Genomic DNA, 20,778 nt, shown 5'->3' with positions numbered 1-20,778 from the left:
TGCAACCAGATCCATTCCCAACCTGCAGGTAACTGGTCTCTCCACCCTCTCACTTCTCCTATCCCCGCTTCAATCTCCTCCCTCTTTTTACTTCATTCTCCTGCATTTTCTAATGGTTTCTCCTTTATTTTCATTCCCTTTAACTCTTCCTCTACTTCCTCTATTTCTGCACTCTGTAGAGACTCCTCAGGTATTTTTACAGGAGTCGATTGGGATTCTCCTTTCCCTCCATCGTCTGTCTCCTTGATGAGAAGGGACGGCGCTCCAGCGAGTGAGAATTCCGAGTCGCCTCCTGTCTCACAAACTACAACTCTCAGAGTTCCTGGCTGTTGGTCCTGGTGTCTGGTGCTGAGGGGAAGTACAAAAGATGGGAGGAAGGAGAAGGTTGCCTTAGGGCATCCAACAACTTACACATCTAGGTTTTGCTCCTGCTTTTGTAGAACACCTCTGTTATAAAAGCCAGTCCATCCTTTTCTGGCTTTCTAAAATCAGCAGCAAGGGAAGCCTTTTTGGGCAGGGCAGGGGAAGGACACACATGCAGGATATTAGGAGTTCCCTAGACATCCAATCTGCAGTGCCTTTGATCTGGCCCACAACCTCCATTCCTAAGTCCTGCTCCTGCAGTTTGGCTTTTTATACATGGGATGTTTTCAAGAAATCTAATTACTGTGTGTGATTTCCTTTTATTGTTATTATTAGGACGGAATGGAGGGAGAGAACAGGAAAAGGGGGGTTAGAGAAAGGAAGAGGGTGGCCCACTTCTTTCTTTGACTTCAGCCCTATCCATGACTCCCTCTGGAACTGCTCACCTGGCTGTGTCATCTTGGAGAAATTTTACATGAGGAGATATGTTATGAGCATTTTAAAAACATATCCCCATCTCTCATGTAAGTACACTATAGTTGTTAGGCAACATTGTATCTAATTAGGTCTATAAATTACAAAGATACACAATTCTATTAGACCATCATTCAGAGTTTGTTCCCAGTCTGATTTCAGAGGCAGTTTTATTTTACTGTCAACAGAACAGAAAGTTTCTTTAACATTGTGATGTTTGTTTGTTTGTTTATCTATTTATTTATAACATTAGGAGGAAATATTGCAATCTATCCATAATGCTCCTCTGATCCCCATCGTGCTAGTTCCAAGAAGCATCTGCTCATTCTTGCTGTTATTAGTTAGTTAATCTATTCTCTCTTTACCTACAGTGCTGAGAATACAATTTTTGGTGCCTCCATCCCAGATAGTTGGCAAACATAGTCCAAATACTGCAAGCTATCTTGATAGTTTTATTGCACTGTGTTAAATCATCTGTGCATTGTAATTGATTATGGTTCTGCTTTTGTATACTAAGTACTTCATGCTTACACAGAGGTAGTTCCATTGAGGGCCAAATGATATATGTCAGTGGCAGAACTTGTATCTTGTACCTTAAATCCATATCTCATATAGGCATGTAGAAGCATGGTAGGAAATGGGAAAATCCAGGTTTAACAACCAAAATAGCATATGGCAATCTGTTCCCCTAATCTCTTCCTTCTGTCCCTTTTCCACTGGCCCCAGTATACACATAACTTTTTCTTAACTCAGTTTTCACGATCAAAAGCAAATCCGGCTGGGAGAAAACAAAGGTCAAGGAGAGAGTCTTCAGGAAGTAAGCAGTAGGCAGGGAACAGTTTCCCTACTCCTTCCATTTTCTTGCTAAAATTGCACCTGACCTTTGCCTTTCCATGTGGTTGCAAAAAATAAAACATTAAATTCATAGAGCTGTAATTGGTATGTCAGTAACTTCTTTGAATTTTGCTTCCACATAACCGTGTCACTTAGTGAACTCAGAGCCCAATCTTATACATGCTTGCTTGGAGGTGAGTTTTACTGTGCTCTGTTGGACTCACTTCTGGACAAGTGTGGAGGAGATTCTGTCCTTTGTTTCTTGCAATATCGTTCCGGAGAATATAATATGCTAGAGCAACAAGTATCTGGATTCCTAGTTTCTTGTAATGATGTTTGCATGTGAGACTATGTCTTAACATGCAGAATTTCTCCTGTGGACAGGTGGCCTGCTACATTAAAAGAAAGGCTTGCTGCTTTTCATGTAAGTACATGATAAGACAGGTATATAGTATGTATCTGTGTAGTTTGTTAATAGCAACACTATTCCACCCTATTGACTGAAATCCTATCGCACACACCTGGATTTCAATGTTAGCTAAAATCCTGTTATGCAGCTCCAAGGTTTTCTTTGGCAGTATTGGGATGCACATGATTTTTTCACATTGCAAATGAGCTGCATGTACCCCAAAATTGCCTTTAATCAGAAATGATTTGCTGTCACTGCTGCCACCCCACTTCGCATGTGGAGTTGCACAATAGGATTTCAACATGTGTCTTTAATTAGATTTGTTCAGTAAAAATCTGAACAGTTTTCTTAAAAGCATAATTGAGAGTCCTTTTCCCTCACCAAGTAGATGGAAGTAGCAGTGGTTTCTAAGATAAACTGAGAGAGGTTTTGCCCTAAACCGGAGAGAGCAAGAAGCAGGATAAGACAAGGAACATTTATGACACCAGTGTGTTTTGGTGGATAGAGGGCTATACTAAAACTTGGGAGACCCAGGCTCAAATCTGTGTTCAGCCACAGAAACTGACTGTGGGTTGGCAGTGGTAAAACACTCCTGAAATGACCCCTGTACCTTGAAAACTCTATTAGGATTGCCATAGATAAGAAGTGACTTGAGAGCGCATAACAACACAAAAGCATAATACCCAGTTTAGTGTAGGGGATACAGTGATGATCTAGGACTCAGGAGACCTGGCGTCAAATTCTGCTCAACCGTGGAAATTCACCAGGGCAGACACTGGTAAAACTACTCATTAAATATTTCACTTACTTTGAAAGCTGTATTAGAGTAGTTATAAGTTGGCACATAACAGACAGACAATGATGATGGGGGTTAGTGAGGGAAAATGGTCACTGAGTTGGTGGAGAAACAGAAAGCACAGTGTGATGTGCTGAGACAGAAAGATTATTTTAGCAGAGAAATTCTGTTTTGACTGTAAAGGTGAGTGAGAGTGAACAGGAAGGAAGACCAAAAATGCAGTAGTCCAAGAAAAAAAAATAACTAGGGCATGAGCAGTTTAGCATTATGTGCAGATTTTGTGAATTTTGATGAGAAATCGTCTAGTGGACTTGGTATTGAGAAGAAGAAAAATGTAGTCAGCAGTATAGCTATTTTGTTTCATATTAAGAAGAGGGTTTTATTCTGAGAAGAGAGGGGGATATGAGAAAGAAAGAGAAATAAAGGAAGGGTTGTGTTGAGAATACTGTTTTCTTCCTAAGGGCAGCATCCTATTGCTACTATCAGTGAGATATCTAAAGACTGATATCCAGCAGTGAATTAGTGGAGCAGGCCCATCAAATCAGTGGGGATATGGAGAGTCAGATCCTTTGTAAGTTCCATTGATTCAGTGGGCCTCTCCAGTTGTGTCTTACTGCTAGATTTCAGCTACTATGTTATGTAGTGTTTTAAGACTAGAACTAAAGGGCAGTGGATTCTGACTTCATGGTATTTTGATTTGTGTTGGTCTGAGATTTCATCTATTCAGGTCATGGATAAAAACCAGTTTCGTTAAGTGTTTGGGGCTTAAGGCTGGATTCCTAAATATGCTGATTTACGACTAAATCTCATTGAATACATTGGAATTTATTTCTTAATAAACTTACATAGACTGATGTGACAAACTAAATTTTTAAAGATCATCAGACACTGGGGTATTATATGAGTTTGTTATATGTTGGTAATAATATCACCATATATACCATAATTGTTTCTGTATTCTAATACTGACATTAACAGTTATTTGCTTATCCACTATTGTCAGCTCTGGGCTAAATCCAGGTGGCTCTTCTTAGAACATACCCACTGAAATTATACTTCTGTTCATGTTGAGTAAAAGATGCCATCTTTAATACCAATGGGAATAACATTAGATTTCACCCTCTGTGTCCCTCTTATTTTCTCAAATGAAATATTACTGAAGTATCTTGAAATGGTGAAGTGAGCACCAGTGCTCTTCTTTCTTAAATGAAAATGGTGATTTGAAAATAATTATTACTGTAGATAAATATCTTTAAATATTGATTCTCCCCACAGGCAGACATCTATATATAAACATGACAGTCTTGATATAAAAGCAGTGCATAACAGGAACCTATGTTATGGCCCAGATCCAAATGGAGGATAATTTTGGAGAGGAATTTAACATGTTCATTCTACAATCTTGAACATTAATCGTACAGTATTTACAAATTTCAGGAAGTCTCAGCATTCAGAAGTGTCAGCACTTCCAGATCTTATTGCTGAGAGAGACAGAGGTGTGTTCCCTCATAGGAGGTAGAATGGTTACACTCCATATTCACAGAATTTTTCTGGGAGTGTCAGTGCTAGAGGGAAATGTTTGGCATTAATAAGAACATAAGCCCTGCTGGATCAGATCAAGGGGCCATCTAGTCCAGCTTCCTGTAGCTCACAGTGGCCCCACTAGATGCCTCTGGGAACACACAAGACAACTAGATACCTGTCTCCTGATATCCCTCCCCTGTATCTGGCATTTTGAAGTACTTTCCTTTTAAGCCTAGAAATTATACATTCCCATCATGGCTTGTAACCTGCAATGGACTTTTCCTCTAGACATCTGTGCAATTTCCTTTTAACTAGGCCAGATGCCATCACCACATCCTGTGGCAAGGAGTTTCACAGACAAACTGGAACTGAAAGGCAGGACGTTGCTGGTAGTCTGAAAACAACAGAATGAAATTTAAGAACATAAGAAAAGCCCTGCTGGATTAGGCCAAGGGCCCATCTAGTCCAGCTTCCTGTATCTCAAAGTGGCCCCATCAGATGCATGTTGTGTGATACATTGGCTTCTTGTTCATGAGCATACATTTTACAATATGTAAACATTCCTTTTCTCGTTTATCAGAGGTTCTCATTTTGTTTTCTGTAGATTTATTAGGAGCAGAACAATTGATCTGAAACATTTTTATTAATATTCCATAATCTGTTTTAACATTTTTACTAAAGTATGTAACAAGACTTCATGATTTCTTGGTTCAGTGCTATTAAAGATATATTTAATATATTTTTGAAAAATCTTTTTTCCCCCAAATTTAATGTGTTTTAGAAAATTTCTTTAATAAGAATTTCAGTCTATAGGTAATTCATAAAGTAAGTGTACTTTTTGTTTTAGATTAACCATGTTTCTGCTTGTATCCATTTGTTCAGATAGATGTCTGAATGGAATAAAAATTTACTGACAGTAAACAATAAAATGTCAATAGTTTTCTTCTACTAAGGAAAATATCCAATGTGTAATGTAGTGGACAGAGTGAAGAACTAGGACTCAGGAGACCTGGGTTCAAATCCCCACTCAGCAATGGAAGCTCACTGAGGCTGTGTAATATGTAAAACCACTCCCGAAACATCTCACTTACCTTGAAAGTCCTTTTAGGGTCACTATAAATTGATTCTGACTTGACGCGCATAGCAGCAACAAGGAAAATGTAACCATTTGTAGGTTGAAATTTAAAAAAGAAGGTAGGATGTAGAGTGAAGATGCCTTAACAGGGAGTCAATGGAGCTTGTAAGGATGCTCCAAATAGTGATGAGTGGATGTGTGAGACAGTTTTGCACAAGAGGGATATGTTGGCATTGTAAGTTAGATGTGTTGTAAGCAACAACAGAATTCTACTGGTGGTTATCTCTGTAAAAGAGCTTGGGAAAACTACTGGAAGAAACTAAAAAATTTCTTGAGGCCCCTGGAGACTTCTCCAAAGTTTTGTATTATTTAAGTAGCATTCTTGTTGGAAAACCAAGTTTTAAGATGTGCCTTCAGTTTCATGTGATAAGAATATTGTATTTATCCTTCTTAATTTGAGGGGGCTGGTTCCATGCTGGATGTTGCATTTAATAACCTTTTTACTTCTTTTGGGTTGCAACGACTCTCTGTCACTGTAGAGACCACTGTTAATAGCAGCAACAGCAGCCTGACTTCCAGTTTTTCTCTCCTGACATTAAACAGCAGTATTTTAACTTGCAGTTCTCATTCCTGATTGCTACTCCCAGTGCATTTCTTTTTCTCTCAAATGGGATTTTTAATGTGGAAAAATATGCATTTGCAGTTCTGCCCCGAGAATCATGTAGAACTTGAAAAAGTTGCTTGTGCATAACTCTACTCTCCAGGCTTACTGGTTGGGAGAGTTTGAGAGTTGTGTTATAGAAAAAGATAACTATTCCAAGCTCAAAAGAGCAATGATGGATGCCGAGTATAGAAAGTTAAAAATCCTGTTCCCTGCAACTGCTTCTCTGATACTATTTAGCCCTTTGGAATGGCTGTTATTAATCTAATAGGTGTCAGGCTGCCTTTCTACCAATGTATAAGGACTAAGAAATAACACATTGCTTGCAGACAGTCTTGGTGATTTTCATTCGGGATTAGTCCTATTTTTTTCTGTGGGGCTACAGCTGACTAAATGGCATGCGGCCAAAGCAGCTAATCCAGAAACTGAGGTTGTGCTCATTAGATCTCACTTGCCTTTGACCGAACATAACATAGCATTCTGAGCTTATGCAATAGAAAGTGCCAAATCAAACAGCAGTTGAGTGAATAATGCTAATGAAAGTTTCTGTTGAACATAATGAAAAAAACAGTCTGTCCTGCTGTCTGTGCCAGTTTAACTTTCCACTGAGGTCTGTAGCAATCGGGTAGAAACTTGTTTGCTTAAAAGAAAGAATAACCTGTTCGTACTGAAGTGCAAACTAGTGTATAGTTTCCAGATCATGGTGACAACAATCTAAGAACTTCAGAGAACTATTAAGAGATGTTCGCATCACATCTGAGGATGTTGGGTGCTGTTAAAAAAGGAATCAGGATGCCAGTTGCTCTCATTACATCTATCCTCTGTCTTTTTCTCTCTCTCCACCAGCTCTTCTGCTTTCCAAATAGAGGGCACTAAAAATTGCCAAAATATAGATGCTATGCAGAGGCCCCTTTTCTAATTGTTTGGGATACCATGGAATGTTGTAAGAAGCAGAAAGCACTTCAAAACTCCTCCATCCCGGTAGGATGTAAATAATTCCCTAACACATAGAGCAGCTTGAGGCCCTCCAAATGTTGTTGCACTGCAACTCTGAGCCTCCCTCGCCATTCGCTATACTGACTGGGGCTGTGGAGCATTGTAATCAATAACATCTGGAGGGCCACCCACTGCCCACCCTGGGCATAAATGAGTGGCAGGGGGTCTCAGATTTAAAATGGATATACATTGTTAAGTACCATTCATGTTGCTTTTTTTGACATCGTAATTAAAACTGGCGAATTTGTATCCAGTGTTGATTGAATCGTACAGTATATTTATATGACAACACTTAGGATTCCCATTGTGGTGTAGTGATGTCCAAGGATTCAGGAGACCTGGGTCTGAATCCCCATTTGGCCAGATAAACTTACTGGGAAGGGTGGAACTGGTAGTACAACATCAATTCATAACATTAATCCAAAGAGTTTCTCTATAGCAGCTTAGTTTGATTTAAGTTCTGAATCTTAACTGAAACATGTTGGTCAGTATCCTGTTGTGGATTTGTACTTATGTATGGGAGTTGTGTAAATCTTGGCAGTAAATTGTTGCTCATTAATAACATGTTGATTGTGTTCCTGGATGCATGCCTGATTGCACATATGTTTAGCAGTTCAACAATACCTTGCAAGCAGCAGTTTGTCACAAAGTGTTAAACATAATTGTCCTTAACATGTATATAAATCTACAATAGAGATTCTGGTCATTGAATCTTTGTGGGGAGAAATTGTACAGTGGGAATGTGAGAACAAACAAGAGTACATCATGGTTTTGAAGAAACCTATAATAGATTTTTTTTTAATGTTCAAGGAATCTGGACTCTTTTGAAGATCTGAATTTGTCTTTTTCCTGAAGTAAGTTGTGATTGTTACAGGGAGAATATGAATGGAATAGTATAATGGAAATTATAATGTGGGAGTAGAAATCTACATGGATTTTTCAGAAATTATATAGAAATATATTTAAATAAAAAAATAAAATAAACAAACAGGCTTGTGGATGTTTCATGCCATAGATTTCTAAATTTCTAAATATTTACAAATAAAGAAAATTAAGGGGGAAAGTAAAAAATAATCAAATCTCTCTTAATTATAGTTTTGTTATGAGCCTATTTTAATAGAATAAACCCTAACACATATGAGTGATGCTGTGTTCAAGTGTTTTACCCCATGTTTTGAGGAGAAAACTGAACTTACTTGCTGGATGTTAATAAATAAGGGAAATAATGGATTATTGCTTGGGGTAAGGGGAATACATTGACCTTACTTTGCAAACGTCTTTAATATAATGCTGTTGTTCAGGAAGTGTTGAACAAGCACATATATTTTTAGATAGTGAGTAGAACTGGTTATTCATGAATGAAACAGTCTGATTCAGGTCATCAGAGGTGAACTGTATGCATTCCAGATGTAGCTGGCTTCAAAGTTTTTTATGTGCATGAAATAAATGTGCATATGTAAATCTCAGTGCAACTCAACTGCAGTTACTATTTCTCCAACATTAGCAGAACACTGGGAAATTTTGTGAATGGAAGATATAAACTGTGGCAATAAGGTAGAGATTCCACAATAATAGAAAAGAGGAGCCAGCTGCTTGTTAACACATTTTTCTCTGTTTCTGAGGCAGAACAAGAAGAAAATATTCTACAATAAAAAAGAGATGGTATCTTTTAGGATCTTCTTTTTCACATGTTTGACAAATTGTTGTTGTTTATGTGCCATCAAGTTGCCTCAGACTTGCGGCAATCCTATGAGTGAGCGATCTGCATTTCCTGTTCTCGGCTGCCCTGCCCTGCCCAGCTCTTGAAAACTCAAGCCTGTAGCTTCCTTTAGGAAATCAGCCCATCTCATATTTGGTTTTCTTCTTTTCCTGCTGCCTTCTTTCCCAGCATTATTATTTTTCCCAGATATTTATGCCTTCTCAGTATATGCAAAAAGTAGGACAGCTTCAGTATCAACAGGTTTGCTTCCAGAGATAGTTCTGGCTTAATTTGATTCAGGACCCACTTGTTTTTCTTGTTTGCAGTTCAGGGTATCTCCAAAGCTCTCCTCCAGCACCATATTTCAAATTAATCAATTTTTTTTTCCTGTCAGCTTTCTTAATCGTCCAACTTTCATACCCACACATGGTGATTATAAATATAAGAGTGTGGATGATCTTGGTCTTGGTCTCTTGTGACACATAATTACATTTGACGATATTTTCTAATTCCTTCATTACTGCCCTTCTGAGTCTTGGTCTTCTGATTTTTTGGCTACAGTCTCTACTTAGATTGATGATAGAACCATGATGTACAAAAACTATTTCAGTTTCTTCATTGGCAATGCTAAAGTTATGTAGATCTTTCGTAGTAGTAATTCTTGTCTTAATGTTAAACTGCAGTCCTGCTTTGGATTTTTTTCCTTTCACTTTCACCAAAAATCATTTAAAGTAATTGCTGCTTTCTGCCAGTAAGATGGGTGTTATTTACATATCTTAAATGTATTGATGTCTCCCACAAATTTTAACTTCACCTTCTTCTGTATCTAGCCTAGCTTCTGGTGATTTATTTATTCCTAATGCTTTCAGAGCAGCTTTCATTTCACTTTCTAGAACTATCAGAGGCTTCCTCTTCTAAGGAGTCTGTCATCCTTTTATCTTTTCTGTTTAGGTCTTCTGTATATTGTTTGCACCTTCTCTTGATTTTCTCCTGGTGAGATAATATGAAAAACTGTATTGTGCCATATGTTGTTACAACACTGGAAGCTGATACACATGGTGGGATGCAATGCCAATATAGTCTAAGAAACTACCATGAGTAGCTCTTTTGTATTTGTGAAGGCTTTCATGGCTGGGATCGAATGGTTGTTGTTGTGGGTTTTTCAGGCTCTTTGGCCATGTTCTGAAGATTGTTCTTCCTAATGTTTTGCCAGTCTCTGTGGCCGGCATCTTCAGAGGACAGGCGTAGCATTCCAGAGCACAGAGTGCTACTGCTGTCCTTTGAAGATGCCAGCCGCAGAGACTGGCGAAACGTTAGGAAGAACAACCTTCAGAACATGGCCAATACCCCAAAACACCCACAACAACCAGTAGCTCTTTTGCTCATTGATAAAGATAAGCAAAGCAAAGCAAGCAAAGTGTGCTGATTATATACTGCCCCATATTGCTTCAAGCACTCTCTGGGCAGTTTACACGTTAATTATGCAGGCTACACATTGCCCACCCCCCACCCCAGCAAGCTGGATACTCATTTTACTGACCTCAGAAGGATAGAAGGCTGAATCAACTTTGAGCCGGCTGTCTGGGACTGAACTCCACGTTCTAAGCACCGTTTTGGCTGCAATACAGCAGTTTAACCACTGTGCCACAAGACTTCAACAATACTTGCATTATGGGCCAGTTAAGATATCCAGCAACTCTGAAAAAGCTTCTTCTGTTTGCTTTTTGCCTAACATGTCCCTTGAAAGCATCATTGGACAGTTGATAGCAGTCCCATTTCTCAGATGGAGAGTTCTCCTGGATAGACACTTTATCCAACTAGCAGTACAAAGACGATGTGCAGCAGTGCCTTCTTATACTCTGTTGTGGATTTTCAGTGACATGAGTGGTGCTACTGGGCAAAGAATTGTGTTCAGTGAGCAAAGTACTGAGAAAACACAGAACAGTTAGAAATGGAAGATGACAACTTCTGGAATCTCAGTAAAATTCCACAGATGTGGCAGGGATGGGGACTCAAGTTGCTAGACTCGCTGTCTAGTTGGGCTTATGTCACACCAGTGACTCAACTTGGACCTGACTTGGGTTGGTGTTTTTTTTTTCAGTGACTCAGACTTGACTCAGGACACTGAACCCACCCATCTCATCCCTTTTTTCCGGGGGTGGGGGGATCTTGGACTTGGGGCTTGGTACTAGGTACCAAAGACTTGACTCAGACTTGGGACCAAAGACTTGCCAACATCCCTGGGATGTGGTAGTTTGAAATATAAACGCTGAATTGCCTCCACCTCAGTTTCAGAGATACCTTTGCACCACAGTTCAGTCTATTCAGCCAGATCCTTCAATGTTCTGTGTAATGTTTTCAGGAGTTGGAGGGACTGCTGAAGGGTGACACTCCATAGCCCATGTAGCTGGCTGGATTGCCTAGTAGCTTAGGTATGTGATTATGGAGCCAAAGGTTGAGAGTTTAATTCCCCACTGCCTCTTTTGGAAGAAAAGCCAGCCTGTGTAGTCATAGGCAAGCTGCACAGTCCCAGGATGCCTGCAGAAGAAAGGAATAGTACAGTGGTGCCTTGCTTGATGATTATCTCGTTGGACGAGGAAATGGCTTGATGATTAGTTTTTTGTGATCACTATTGTGATTGCTAAACAATGACCGAATGTGCTTTTTTGCTTAACGTTGATCGGTTCCCTGCTTCAGGAACTGATTTTTCGCTTAACGACCATTAAAAACAGCTGATTGGCGGGTTTCAAAATGGCCGCCCGCTGTGCAAAATGGCTCCCCGCTGTGCTTTAGGACGGATTCCCCACATTACAGGCACCGGAAAATGGCCACCCTATGGAGGATCTTCGCTGGACGCTGAGGTATTTCACCCATTGGAACGCATTGAACCGGTTTTCAATGCATTTCAACGGGCTTTTTCATTTCGCTTGACGAGGATTTCGCTTAACAGTGATTTGAACGGAACGAATTATCCTCGTCAAGTGAGGCACCACTGTAAACCACTTACGATTACTCTTTACCTAGAAAACACTTGAAGGGATTGCTATAAGTCATTGTCTTGACAGCACACAACTATTATTATTATAGCCCATGTAAATCCAGCCTATCTCTAGAAGCAAATGGGGTGGCCAGTGAGATTTCTGTTTGCTCAAGAAGTATTCTATTAGCACATAAGAACAACCCTGTTCAGACATTCAGAAAACAGATAGTCTGAATGTGAGAAAGAGTTCCAGCACAGCCCTTCCCTGCTGCTGTCTCCACATGGAGGCAGTCTGAAGAAGAAAGTTTTGAATATATGTATGTGGATCTTCTCCATGCTTTCAGGAACCATGACTTTTCTGTCTCTAATTGAATTAAGCAATTTTATCTGCAGTAGAAATTTTTTCCCAAGGAAGAAGAAACTGAGGAGTAGAGAACTCTCTCCTTCCTCACATGTTCAGATGAACCATTTCCGGAATGCTGTACCTGAATAGCTCTTTTGTCTGCCGGAGTTGCAGAAATGTGATAGTCTGATTTATTTTTACTTTGGTGCACAGCTTCTGGCAAGGCAGCCTTGTTTGCGGGTAGGATATTGGCATGAGAAACAGTGCAGTACCAGCATCATTCAGCTTCGCAGTAGTCAGTAGCCAAGTACTTAGAAGCAAGCATCTGCCCATAATGTTAACAAATTGTGTGAGCTAACAAGAATGAACTATAGATATGAAATATGTTGTTGCTTCATCCTTAGGTATTATTGCTCATCTTGCACTGAATATTTTTTGTATCAGAAACAAAGTTAGTCCTGTAATTTAATAAGCTCATTATTCATTAACAAGGATACCCAGCTCTGTGACGTAGGCATGTTACTAAAATAGCTAACTGAAAATTGAGCTTACAATAGGATAGGTAGTCCAAATACATATACAGTACAGTATTCTTTGAAAGCAGTTAATTACAATTTTGTATGTTTCTTTTAGGTAGCTATATTTTGAATATTAATTGACATTTAAAATTCTGTTTTGACTAGGAATATTTTTGGGTTTATAGAATGTTGCTTTCTGTATCATAATTCTGATATTCATACTTGCTCTGAATTCAATTTTTACTTAACATGAAGGGTCATAAAGTCTGTTGAAATGTCCAGAGACTTGAGGATAAGGGTGTGTACTCTAGAGGTAGAGTCAGTATGTGTTCAGTTCTGTTTTCTCCTTTTTTTCTGTAATATCTATAAGCAAATAGTTTCCTGGCTGATAGGAATGCTGAAAGTACAAGTAGTGCTTAAGGAAGAACATAATATTTCTCTTTTTGTAGGATGTAGTAGCAGTGGGGGTTGTTCTGCTTTGTTGTGGAAGGAGACTGCGTTTTGTTTTAAACAGATGAGTCACAGTATCTGAGGCTTCGATACAAACATGCTATTTATAAAAAGCAGCCAGAGGGCACATCGTTCTGCTTTGGCAATTAGGAAAGTCCACTCTTTACTCCTTTGACAGGGGTATGTGTGTGTGCCTCCTTCCCTAAATGTTTCTGGTCATGACTCCAAAATTGTCAACATTCTGAAGTCAAACATCAGACTGCTGTGATTAAAACAGTTGTAGGTTTTTGAGCCACCATGTCCCATGTGATCAAAACTAAATTAGGCCTTGTATTCACTGTGAACATGTTGAAGCTTTGATAGCCCTTTTTCATGTCACGTTATAATGTATAATTTCAGAAAGATTTTTTTTAAAGGAAAGACCCAACATATATCAAGAATAATTTAGGTTGCACACACCTAAACTGAAATCATTGGGAATTAATTAAACCTGAAATAGCTTGTTACTTTGGATTAAAATTAGAGTAGACCCCTATATCCATGAGGAATCCATTCCACAAATGTCTGAAACCTCAGATAGTACCAAACCCTGAATACAACATAGAAGGAGGCAGGATAAATGCCACAAGGGGGCAAAACAAAGGCTACAAAGCTCACCTTCTTTTTATACATGTTGTCTATAGGGCTGGAGTAAACCATGACTCAATGAAACTGTGAATACAGTATTGATCCTGTGGGTATGAAGGTTTTACTGTACTACTATGCTCTAGAATTTGGTGCTTTGAATAGGCTTAAAAACCCGCTCAAATTGCTTGGTTGCTTCTTTCCCTCCCCATCAAGCTCAACAGAAAAACATGCTTACTGTGTTCTTCAATATTGCATTGTTCTTTAGAGTTAAGTCATAACATAAGGACATACTCCAGCTGTTTTTTAGATGACTCTCCACTCTTTTCCCTTTTATCTTTTTTAAAAAATTATCGTCTTCCTGAAAAGAAGAGTCTGTTTTACAGTATGTGGATACTACCTGCTACATATGTTTAAGGATATGCAGACAAACCAGTGGCAAAGGTAGTTTTGTAATGGGTAACAGAAGTCCTGTTTGTACAGTGTGAGATACATCTAATGATGGCTGCCTTCCTTATTTACTTTCTTGAACCTCCTGACCAGGCTCTGGGTTCTGACATCAGAAGTTAGTGATAGTGCTGTCAGAATTCTTTCTCCAGCTGCTACTTTCCGCCTGACCTTTAGACAGCACTCTGCAGTGCAAAATCATGAGCAGTCTTATGCATCCACCACTTCCTAACGAAACCTCAGCCTATTTTTTGTCTAGTTGCTGTAATATGATACTTGTGCAATATTTTGCTAGCAGTGTGAAACATAGGTGTATGGAGTGTGAAAAAATTTAGAGGATGCAATGCAACAGTTCCCTCTCTTTAAAAGCAAAATCTGCAGATATAAGCCATATAAATTGGAGTTTATTTACAGTAAGGATAATGGTTTTACACTTCTTTGTGACTGGAATGGTCTCTGTGTGTATACATTAAGATTTTGTTGTTGTTGTATACTTTGCAGTACCAATTTTGAACTGTGTGGTATTAAGCTGATCTCTTAGTACAGTCAAGCACAAAGTTCTGCATGCTTATTAATGCAGTATTGGTGGCAGGCTGAGGTATTTCAGACGTTGGGGATGGCCATGGGCCCATTCAAATGTGAGAGACTGTTATACATGTTACTGCAAAGTGCAGGCTATAAGTGGCATTCCATGTCACAAAATGGCTGCTGTAGTTGACTTGGCAGTGCCTATCTTGGAAAGCATACTGCTGAAACTAAAGCAACTTGCTTAGTTTCTTTAGTCTGAGCTACAAAACAAAACAAAACAACAGCACCCCTCCTCTTTCAACATAGCTTTCTGTTCTAGCAAAAATTCCTACCATTTTACAAAATGCTAAACATATACAGAGCAGGCAGAAATGCCATTAAGGCTTTAATCATGCTGAGGCACAGTGTCATGTAATGGAGCATGGAGGCATGTAAGCCCCACACCCTGGAAGAAATGCATATTCATTGTGAAGATCTGGAGGGGCTCTTGGAAATGCACCTGTACATAACTTTGTGATCTACCCTGCTTCTAGATAGGATAGCAATATGTGGGAAGGGACTTATGTCCCCACATCATCATCACCACCACTATGGTTGTCACCAGTTTGGTGCACTTCATTTTAAGGCTTAATGAATGAGTAGGACTAATATCTTTTTATCTCAATTAAAGTGCAGTCCCAACTTTCAGCCTTTTTCTGTGTGCCATCCAGTTCATCCCTCAGATTTGTCCCCCACTCTTTACAGACTGGCCAGTTAAATTTCTCCTAAATTTCTCTCTCCCTCTGTGTGTGTGTGTTTGTGTGTGAGAGAGTGAGAGAGCACCTACACATCCTCAGCTGTCATCCAACCTCCCCCCTCCCATTTTTTGGCCCTCTCCTTTTGTGTTCCCTTCATGGTCCTACTTACTTTGTTTTCACTACAGGGTGTCAATTTTTGCTGCTTTGGTCTCTTAGCAGACGTAGTGGCTGGTGAATTCTAAGAAGATTGATTGAGAGTATCTGAGTATAGTAGCCAAATGCCACACTCCCCTTATGTTTCCTCCTTCATTCCATAGCATTCAGACAGAATTCAACCAGCACTGGTCTTCCTTCTTCCAACTAACGGACTGTTGTTCAGTCAAAACGATAGCGGGCATGTGTAGCGAACAGGCAGACGGAGAGGTCAGACTGGGAACACCATTTTATTAATCCAGTACAGAAGGGAACCAGTACATAGCAGGCACTGTGTCATGCCTTTTGGGACTCTGCAGTACCCATGGTCACTATGTCAAGTGGAGATTCTAGAGTTATTCAATCTTGTGAAGTAACTTTTGGTGTGCCCATCAGTCTCCACTCCCTTCCACCAGCCTGATCTTGAGAAAATGTATCCCCTTCCTGACTGACTACTGCTAACTTGTGTTCTGGGACCAGACGGCTTGCTAGGGGTGCATGCCTGCATCCTCTCACACTTGTATATTAGAAATGTCATGGGCATAAGCAATTTTTTTTAAAAAAAGTGAAAACTAGAATGGATGTCTCAGATTATACCTTTTATAAGTACTCTGGCAACAGTTCATATGTATCAGTGAAGCATAATACATTCATATTATTTTCCGTTTTCTGAAGATGTGTCGTGTATATGACTTCTCTACATATATGGAACAATACAAACAAATATTTTCTGCCATCTCTTCATTATGTTTCTGATTTCCCTGCATCCATCAATGTTTTATTCTTCTTTTTGCCCCAATATTCAGTTTTGTGCAGTATTTGAATAAACATTAAAGGAAGAAAACTCTCTTTGTTCACTTCTTAATCTCACTGACCTGGAATCATATTGGAATAGTGCAGTGTTATTATGTTATACTCTGTCATGTATGGCAGGAAATAATATAATATAATCATACAATAGAAATATGAAATTCTTTTTAAAAGTACCAAAATATGCATGGGTATCTGCAGTTTTCCCCAAATTCTAAATCAATTAATTTTCATATTGACAGAGACAGCATTGTGTTATACTATGCATAGTATGCAAATTTGTGCAAATTAAGCTTTACCTCCCCCGGAAAAAAAAATCCTGTGGACATTCTTTCATGTATATGTACTAGTGATTTCATCAGTGATTGTCACTGTGCTTCCCTGGATTTTATTATCATTTAATTTTCAGTTTTTTTAAAAGGATTTGATATTTGTTCCCATGTTATCAAGGTATATTCTTGAGAGAAATAACTAAAATAGTACAAAGTATTAATTATTATTTGCTGGAAAGGGGGAACAGGCATGTGCTGAGGTTATTTCCTTGCCTGGAAAACCTCTTCTGAGAAAGCCTTCTCATTTCTATATTCCTTTCGTATTGTATGCAAAGGAGATGTTTTATGGATTCAACTCACGTAGCTGACTGTGGATGAAGGAATTTGGGCATGGGAATTTTGACAGATAAATGATGTTGTGCTGGTTGGCGCAGGAGGAGGGAAGGGGGAAGTAATACTGTCAACAGCACAGCAATCGCTTCTTGCTTATGCTGATTGAGGCCCCAGGTGGACCTTTGTTTCTCTAGCATTCCAGGAGTGGGACTGAGTTGCACACCATACCATATCTTAGCCTAACAATTATTTCAATTTAAGGGGCCATCTTTCTCTAGGTAGGTATTTTTAAAAATCCATCTAGGTGTACTCTTTTATTAGTTTTTGCCTTTCTGTACATGGAAGTTGATTTGAGAGGGTTCAGCACTCTCTAGGCAAAATGTCAGAGCTCATCTTAGCCCCAATTATCTATCCTATTGTTTTATAAATGCCCTCTATCCAGGTTGTGAACTGACACTTGCAAATGGATTTTTATCATACTATACCTCTGCACAAAGTCTTGAAGTTCCTGGAGTCTGTTCCACCCCTGCTCCCAGGTTATTTGTCTCACAAGATGCTTGGATTTCCACTATTGAGAATGTCCTCTGTTTATAAATATTTTCACCAACAAACTAGTACTATCGCTCCAGCTTGTGAAGTTTCTCCCATTATCATAGGCTAGTAAAAGGGGGAAAGAGAAGGCCTGTTCAATTCAGAGTGTAAAAATTCACTTTGAGATGCAAAAAACTAGATTGATATCCCCCCAGTGATTTGCATGTCAAAAGGTCACAAAGAAATACAGTGGTGCTTCGCTTAACAGGCGCTCCGTTTAGCGATGAAATCGCTTAGCGACTTTTTCAGAGCGTTTTGCGCTTCGTTTAGCGATGGTCCCTATGGGCGATTTTCTCTTAGCGATGGTTGGGACCATGCTTCGCATAGCGATTAAATTTTGGGTCCCCTGTTTCGCTTAACAATGGTTTAAACAGCCTAATGTTTGCTGTTTTTTTAAATGTTTTTCTGTTATTTATAAAGTTAAAGTTTACTGTTAAAATGTTTGAAATCATAAAGTGCACTTAATAAACCCTTTGTTAACCAAATTTGACTTTGTTCTGACTCTTTTTTAATTTGTTGTATTTTTCCCCCATTGAGATGCATTGAATAGGTTTCAATGCATTTCAGTTGGGGAACTGCGTTTCACTTAGCGATGTTTCCTACGGCGATTTTCGCGTAAGGACGGCAATTCGTTCCTATTGGAACGGATTATCCTGTTTTCATTGCATTTCAATGGGAAACCGCGTTTCGCTTAGCGATGAAATCGCTTAGCAGCGATTTTTTCGGAACGATTAACATCGCTAAGCGAGGCACCACTGTAATCCATGGCAAACTGGATATGTAGGGGCTACATATCACAATAGTGAGGGGACAGCAAATTGTTGATTGTTAGGAAAATCATGTGTCTCACCAGTGATATATGAACCAGTGGTTCAGAGGCACTGGTGTCCCACCAACAATACCTATATCTGTGGTTCAGAAGCACTGCTTTTAGGATCATTCACAGCAATATGCCTGTAATAGTCCAATGATGTGCCCAAAGCTGTGCAGTGATTTTTGTATCTAAGGATTTGAATCTGAGTCTTCCACATTCAAAAGGAGCCTACTATGACACCTTGGAAGTAGCCTTTGAAATGAATAATTGTACAGTACAAAGCTCCATGGCTCACAGCAGAATGTGAGATGTTCAGAATTCTAGACTAAGGATGACAGATTAGTTGGACTGAGCTGCTTGTTTTTGTGCTTTCTGGAATTGTGGCTGCTCACTTCATGGCTGGAGGAACTTACCTAGGAACAGGCAGGGAAGAAAATCCATTGAGAAGAAACCTCTTTTTGTTCTAATGTTGAAAGACTACCAGGGGAATGTTGTATGAAAGGGGTGGGTGAGTAGGCAAAGGTGTGATTTATTATTATTTTTTATTGTCAAGTCCGTTCTTCTGTTTCTGTTCAGTTTTCACCAGTGAAATAAGAGAGTTTGCTCATATTCTGCTTCGATCTATACCTGCCACTTTCAAAGGTCTTCCTTCCCCTTTTCCCTTTCCAGTCCCACTGGAGACTTCTTTTGGTGGGATTTCTCTCTCTCTCTTTTTTGGTACCTTCGTAAACCAGTCAAGTGAGGGGAATAAAATAATTTTGAAGAGAATTATATGGCGAGAATTTTGACAATGACTGGAAGATTGTAATTACTCTCTTCCATTAGACTCAGTGGCTTTGGACAGATAAGCTGTATTGAAACGTGTGACCAGGGCATGGGATCATGGATTGTCTTTCACTGTTGTCATGGCGACAGTGATGCAGGTGGCCTATAACTGCCTGGCTGTCAGATCTTATACATCAAACTGGTGCTAAGTGAAAATATGTTAGAGGCATTGGGGGGAAAATTGCCAGTAGTGTTTGTAGGATCAGGTGGAGGAAAGCTAGCTTCTTTTAAGAAGAGCTTTCTTTCTTCCTTCCTTTCTCCTATTCTTTTTTCTTGCCTTCTTGGTTGTGTGTGCTTGTGTGTGAAACCTTAGATGATTTAGAAATGGCTCTTTAGAATTACTGTATATTTTTAATGGGCAAAAATGTTTCTTTTAAAAAAGGTCGAAGCCCTATCAAATAAAAGCATTGTGTCTCTATATAATTATTAGATACTTTCCTGAAGTTGAGATGATACTATTATATGTATAGTGGCAGAGGAAAATATGTTCCAGCTGCCAAACTGAATCAGCTCATAGAGCCTCAAAAATTTATAACAGGCTTTTCCTGCAGTTCTGACCAGCATTATCTGGTTGCTAGAAAGGGTACAGGGAGACTGCAGTAAAACATACTGGGTGGGTGTGAGGACTAGAATAGATATACATGATTAAAATAGAATTTCAAAGATGATGATAAAAAGCCTCTCCGTAGTTAAAACTTAAAAGATTGTTTAAAGCACTAGTAGTTACTCATCATTACTAATAATCCTTTTAGGTTCAAAAGTACTATACAATAATTATCTCATTCCTCTCACAAAAGCCCTGAGGTAGATGGTTATTATTCCTGTTTTATAGATAGGAGGCTTATCTCAGGACAGTGAGTAACCTCAAATTACTGTCTTCATCCTTATTCCAAGTACAACATTGTTCCAGTGTTCCACATTGTCTGTTTGAATGCTAGTCCGTCATGTTTTACTGTTGAACAGTTACTTTAAGCCAGTGGTGGAGTGGAACCAGGGCAGGCAGGGTCAAAGCCCTCAGACTTTCAGAGCAGGAGGGGCTATGACATCATTTTCTACCTCACTCAAGCTTTCCGGTTCCCTGCAATCCATAAAGTAATCAGGAGACAAATGGATTTTCCTGTGGAACAGTATGTTGTTGTAAGCTGTCCCTTTCATAAGGCAAAAAGTACAGTATTTGAAGGCGGTTTTTGTCTTGAATGAGTAATTAAGAGCTGTTGCCTTCACTAAATACCTGCTCCTCAGTTGTGAATAAGGAGCTTCTTGGCACAGTGGTTAAACCTTGTGCATACCTTGTGTTCAGTCTGTTCTCTTCCTTTAATTTTATGTACTCTTAGACCAAGCACATATTGACTTGTATATCACCAATGGATTCTCATAACAGAGAATGTAGTTACTGGAGACAGATTCCCATACCAGTTGATGCAGGTTAACTCACACAGGTGCACTGGAAGGAGAAGGAAAAATCTGCCTGAATGCCATTACT

The 20,778-nt window shown here is 39.2% G+C and overlaps 1 protein-coding gene across 1 annotated transcript in view; it reads left to right on the top strand.

Annotated features, from left to right (window-relative positions):
- MAML3 (mastermind like transcriptional coactivator 3) overlaps nt 1-20,778 on the top strand; it is a 344,514-nt gene that overhangs the window by 8,810 nt on the left and 314,926 nt on the right. The gene's annotated exons all lie outside the window — the stretch shown is intronic.

The sequence above is a fragment of the Pogona vitticeps genome, chromosome 5 (assembly GCF_051106095.1).
Source record: "Pogona vitticeps strain Pit_001003342236 chromosome 5, PviZW2.1, whole genome shotgun sequence".
Taxonomy (NCBI): Eukaryota; Metazoa; Chordata; class Lepidosauria; order Squamata; family Agamidae; genus Pogona; species Pogona vitticeps.
Note: the sequence above shows the minus strand (reverse complement) of the source record. Positions and strands in the feature narration are given on the sequence as shown.